This window comes from Petaurus breviceps, unplaced genomic scaffold, assembly GCF_028583685.1.
Source record: "Petaurus breviceps papuanus isolate PSGF00001 unplaced genomic scaffold, PetGlider_PUasm1.0 115, whole genome shotgun sequence".
Classification (NCBI taxonomy): domain Eukaryota; kingdom Metazoa; phylum Chordata; class Mammalia; order Diprotodontia; family Petauridae; genus Petaurus; species Petaurus breviceps.
In genome coordinates, this window is record NW_027185612.1 from 1923667 (window position 1) to 1930212 (window position 6546).

Sequence of the window (6546 nt, forward strand, 5' to 3'; positions counted from 1 at the left end):
TGTCAAAACAGCTACAAGCCAAGCCTCAAAAATGCAAATTGGGCACAAGCCCAACAATTCCTGGAAGAGCTAAAAGTTTGTTTTCAAAATGAAATAAGAGAGCTAAAAGAAAAATAGGATAAATAAATGAGAGCAATGCAAGAAAACTATGAAAATACACCTAGCAACACCTTGGTAAAAGAGGTGCAAAAAATACTAAAAAAAAAAAAGAACAACAAAAAAAAACCACCTCAAAAAACAGAATTGACCAAATGATGAAAATAATTCTTTCAAAAGCAGAATTGGCAAAATGGAAAAAGAAGTACAAAAACTCACTGAAGAAAATAATTCCTTAAAAATTAGGTTTGAGCAAGTGGAAGCTAATGACTCCATGAGATATCATGACACAGTTAAAAAAAAAAAAGCAAAGTCAAAAGAATGAAGAAATAGAAGAAACTATGAAATATTTCATCAGAAAAACAACTCACCTGGAAAATAGATTGAGGACAGATAATTTAAGAATTATTGGACTACCTGAAAACTATGTTTTTTTAAAGAGCCTAAAAAACATATTTTAAGAAATTATAATGGAATACTGTCCCAATAGCTTAGAACCAGTGGGTAAAATAGGCATTGAAAGAATCCACTGATCACCACCAGAAATATTCTAGCCAAATTTCAGGGCTCCCAGGTCAAAGAGGAAATACTGAAAGCAGCTAGAAAGAAATCATTCAAATTCCATGAAACCACAGTTGGATTGTGCAATATTTAGCAGCTTCCAAGTTAAAGTAACAGAGGACTTAGGATATGATATTCTGGGAGGCAAAGGAGATAGGATTACAATCAAGAATAACCTGACCAGCAAAACTGAGTATAATTCTTCAGGGGGGGAAATGAATAGTTAATGAAATAGAAGACTTTCAAGGGTTCCTGATGAAAAGACTAGAGCTGAATAGAAAAATTGACTTTCAAATACAAGATTCAAGAGAAGCATAAAAAGGCAACCATGAAGGAGAAATCATAAAAGATTCAATAAGGTTAAACTACTTCCATCCTTGTGTGGGAAGATGATACATATAATTCCCAAAACTTCTTTATCATTATTATGACAGTTAAAATAAGTCTACATAGACAGAAGGAACATATGTGAGTCAATTGCATTGGTTTGATCTGAAAAAAAAATGGAGTGAGAAAGAGAGATGCACTGGGGGAATGGGGAAGGCAAAGGAAGAATGGGGGAAATGATTGCATATAAAAGAGGTATGCAGGGAAGTGCTTTTATCATAGCAGTGAAATGGGGGAAAGAGGAGTGGATAAGGCTAAAACTTGTGTACAGAAATCTATCTTACCCAATAGAAAAGTAGGAGGAGAAGGAGATTAAAGCCAGAGGAGGGGAGGGCAAAAGGAGCGAAGATAAAAGAAGGCAGTAATCAGATGCAAAACAGACTTTGGAAGAGGGACAGGGGGAAAAAGATAGACAGAAAAGTGTAAACAGAAGAAAATAGGAGAGACATACACAGTAATCATAACTGTGGCTATAAATGGGATGAACTCACCTATAAAATGAAAGTGGATAAGAGAATGGATTAGAAACCAGAATCCAACAATATGTTATTTACAAGAAATACACTTGAAACATAAAAACAAACACAGAGTTAAAATGAGGGATTGGAGCAGAATCTATTATGCTTTAGTTGCAATAAAAAAGAAAAGGCAAGAGTAGCAGTCATGTTCTCAGACAACTCTAGAGCAAAAAAAAAAAAAGAGAGAGAGAGAGATCTAATTAAAAAAGATAATCAGGACCAAAGAAGGTTTCATAGAGTTTGTTGATTAATAATATCAGGACTTCATAATTCCATAAGAAGAAAGTTCCAGATATGGTATTTTATCCCAAGGACCCCATGCCTTGCAGACATAATTATTGAATTAGAGTTCATAGAACCATTGATTTAAAGGTGGAAATGATCTTAGTGAATAATGAGTAAAAACTCTTCCTTTTGTAGATAAGGAAATTGAAGTATAGAAGGTAAGTGACTTGTCTAAGGTCATGTGGCTAATGAGTGTCTGAGGCTGGTCTTCCTGATTCTTTAAGTCCAGTGTGTCCATTCATTTGATCTGTATGGTGGATATATGTCAAAATGCTGATTTTTTTTTCTATGTGGCATATAATATCCTTCCTGGCTTGACTTAGCTTCTACCTACCAGCCTGCATCAGGTTTCCCATTAAGGAAGTTAATGGGATTTTTATATCTGTGAAGAAATGTAAGTTTCTAAAAGCGTACATGTTTCATTTGTAGAATGATCAAAGGCCAAAAGATCTATTTAGCAAAGGAAGAATACAAAATATTTTAAAGAATTTCTTTACATTTTGGAAATAGAGAGAAAAATTACCTAAATTTGAACATCTTATTATGATGTGAATTTCAAATGGGTCTTATCTTTGAAGTTATTGCTAACATATCTAGAGGCTAAATAGCAACACTTAACAACTAAAGTTAGACAGAAGATTGCAGCCATACACAGAAACATAAAAAATCAGGGAATTGACCTCAGAGACCTGTTGGCATCATATGGATGTTTAGCATCATTCATTTAGTCAAGGACTGTCTGGAATATCTTTTTGATGGAATTTCCATGAACTGATATCTATCAGGGAAGGGATTTGCTCTAGAATGCTGGGGCCTCTAAGTTAATCCTTAAAAACAGTGGCTAAAACACTAAACCGTACAACCTTTTCCCTTTACTGACTCTGAACCTTTTTTTTTTTAAAGCAGGCCTACTCATCTTTCAGAAGTCTCTGAGACACCAGGTGTGTGTGTGTGTGTGTCAGAAACTGGGAACCAGACACCTGTCCAAGCATTCCTAAGTTAACTGCTGCCATTGACTGAAGATAGGGAAAAAACACATGTCAAGACTTGTCTCTGGTCATGTCCCTGAGAAGCACCTCCTGCTTCTTGTCCAGACCAGCTCGGAAGAAAAGAATTTGCTTTAGTGACGTCACTCAAATCCAGGGCCTGGCTACATAGAAGTAAACAGGATAATGCTTTGCTCTCCTAGTCCCTAACCTCCCAACTCCTGCTTACTAGAGGAACTAGTACATAAGGTCAACCTTATGTACCCCAGAGGCAAATATAAATTTCCTTTTTACTTCTCCTTTCAGATGCCTTTGGTGCCACTGCTGTATTTATTTCATGTTATAGTAACACAGATTAAATGACATAATGTGCTTTGCAAACCTTAAGAGTTTATATAAATGTCAGCTGTTGTTGCCAACTGTTATCACTGCACTTCTTTCTTCTTGGCTTTCCACAAGCTCCAGCTTGAAGGGCTTGACTTCTACCATCCCTCCCACCCTTACCCTTCACAGGAAGGGGAATAGAAAGTGTTAACCTGAATCAAGCTTCTCTTGGATCCAAAGGCATTTCCTTTCTTCCAAGCCTTGGCTTTGCTTCTTGCATAAGTTCAGAGTTTTACTGTTTTCTTAGTTATCTGGTTTTTTTCTGTTTTCAAGTCCTTTACAAAAGAGCCAGCTATAACGATTTGAACCGCATTTGGCTTTTGTTTAAAAAACACTAAATAATGACTAAACAGCTAGCTCTTTCTGATGTCCTTGTTTAAAAAAAAAAAAAAGACTGTAACATCCTCAAATTTCATCATAGGAATTTTCCACTGAACACAGAACTTAGAGGAAAGGAAGTTAAAGAGCACTGATTTCAACTTCCTCATTTTATGGATGAGGAAACTGAAGCCCAGAGAGTGAGGCAGCTTTGTCATTCTCAAATAACAAGTTAGTAGCAGTGTGAGGACTAGAAACCAGATCTCTTCCTCATAGCACTGGATTTTAACCCTGAGACTCACCACCTACTTTCATACACCTCTACCCTTTAATCTCAAGAACCAAATAATCTAATCCTTTAATACTCCTGAAGCCAAATGAAGTGACCACCTTTATATCATTGTCTAATCAATCATTTCAGTTTGACCGACATTACAGCATGAAAGGTAGAGTATGAGGCTACAACAATGAAAAATTCAGTAGTTCTTTGCTCAACAAGATTATAGCCGTTAGAAGGAGAAGATTTGAAAACAATCAAATATGAGAGAAGATGATCATTCTTAGTGTGACACCTGTAGGTATACATATGATACTTTGGGTGTCCACTGAATGACACTTGCAGTAGTGTAAAGGGCCCAAATTAGCACATACACTACCCTCCTTATGCCTACAGTAAGGCACTGTCTCTGTATTATCCATAGAAGAAATATAATATCAATTGTCCACTAGCGGGGTGGGGACAGGGAGAGGGAAGATGCAGGGTCCAATTAGCCACCAGCCCACAGAGTCTCAAGTCTCTATGACATGGTGTCCAAGGCATGACTCTAAAGCCAGCACCCTCTTAGTTCAGGGTATACATTGAGATAAAATGCAGTACTCAGAATCATTAAGCACTTAACAAAGATGGTTTTCCTTGCCGTGACATGGCAAGAATGTGCAACAGAGATACAGTGGCATGTAAGCTTCCCTGGATGCTTCATAACTCCTCAGGGTATAGTGATTTAGGTGCTCTTAGGTACCCACCAAGTCTCAGAAGCCCAGCCCCCATGTTCCTGGGACTTCTTATTCCTCTCCATGACTAGGAAGCTGTAGCAGGGAAGCAGGGATACCTCTGTGTCCCGTCCAGCAGGACCAAGTTATTCGTGGGGCCGAGGAGGACCCAGCCTGCAAAGGAATGGGTGGGAAAGAAAGAGTGAGACCAAGCGAGTTTGTGTCAAGGTCTGATTTTATTATGCTAAAGCAAAACATATATACTCTTGGGGGATGAGGAAGTAGAGAAAGGGGGGAGGGAGAGGGATTTCCATGGGTAACAACCGAAACTTCTGCGGTTGTAGCAACCGTTTTGCGGTTGTAACAACTGAGACTTCTGCGGTTAGGACATCTGGTACTAGAACATTTCGCGGTCGGCCGATTCTCAGGACATGGTACTCGGGGATGTGGCTTTCTTACAGGGGGAAGGGTACTTGGCCCTAAGGCCTTCGCTCCCAACATGTCCCCCTTTTTTCTCTAATGACCGGTGAAAGGCCTGTCTTAGGCTATGAGGCCTGCATCCACGTCGAGTACCTGGCAGTGCCCCTGTCTTAGGCTATGTGGGCGGATGCCCGCCTCTGGCATCTTAAAAGAACCCCAGGGACAGTACCTACAATAATCCCATCTTTGGGTACAGCTGCAGAATTGGCAGTGCCCCTGTCTTAGGCTATGCGGGCGGACTTCCACCCTGGTATCTTAAAAGAACATTCCAGAGACGGTACCCACAATAATCCCGTCTTTGGGTACATCTGCAGCAAGGTCTGATGTTTTGTGGTAGCCCCACTATTCCCGTCATTGGCTCTTTCACAGCGTTGGTCAAAACCTTATGATCTACGAAAACATTTCCACACCCTCGAGTACCATGGATCGGCATCTGCACCAGCAAGAGTAGAAAATCGAAGGCCTTCGAGGATGGTCATGGAAGGAAGGTCGTCACAAGACCCGCCGGAATTAAGCCGATGATAGTGAACAGCAATGGGTTTCCTAAGAGCCGAGTCAATTCCACACTGTATCACCTGCTCCACTTATTACCAGCCAGGTATGGTTGAAAAGCTGGTACGAAGTGCCAGGGATGGCCCCGAAGATGACAAACAGGCAAAGGATCATTGTGATGTCCGGCAAGCTCGTCTGGTTCATGACACCTCCTGAAACAAAGCACAGTTAGAAGACTTCTCAGGGAGATCCCTGGGTGAGTTGTGAAGTTTTATCAGGCGCTCTGGAAGCCATCTGGCGTTTTGTGCTTGTGAATAGACGCAGGCATGTCCTTTGCCCCAGATAAGGACCAGGTCGGGGCCTTGCCATTTATTGGACAGTGGATCTTTCCACATGGCCTGTGCATAAGTGCTTGCCGTGGATGAATGCCAGAGGCGGTCGGCAGCAGTTTTGCCATTAGCATCATAAGTGAGGAAATTCAAAACAAACATTGCATGGTTTAGGAGGGTCTTAAAATTCCCTGCTCTGGGGTATAACATATCCCCCCCTGATTGTAATTTTAAGATCATATTTTTTAATGTTTGATGAGCTCTTTCAACTATGCCTTGGCCTTGAGGGTTATATGGGATGCCTGTGATGTGCTTAATCCCCATTTGGGCGCAGAACTGTCGGAAAGCAATGCTAGTGTAACCAGGCCCATTATCAGTTTTGATAGTTTGGGGTTGTGGGAGGACCGCTAGGGAGGCAAGAATGTGATAAATCACATGTTTAGAAGCTTCGCCCATTTGGAGGGACGCAAAGAGGAAGCTGCTAAAGGTGTCAATGGAGACATGAACATATTTCAATTTACCAAAAGGTGGATAATGGGTAACATCCATTTGCCATATTCCCCCGGGCACTAGCCCCCAGGGATTTACTCCCAAATGAGGTTCAGGTAGGAGGGTCAGGCAGCCCTTGCACTGACGCACTATTTGTCGTGCTTGTTCGCGGGTGATGGAGTATCGCAACCTAAGGGTTTGTGCATTAAGGTGGTGCAAGGCATGGGCTTT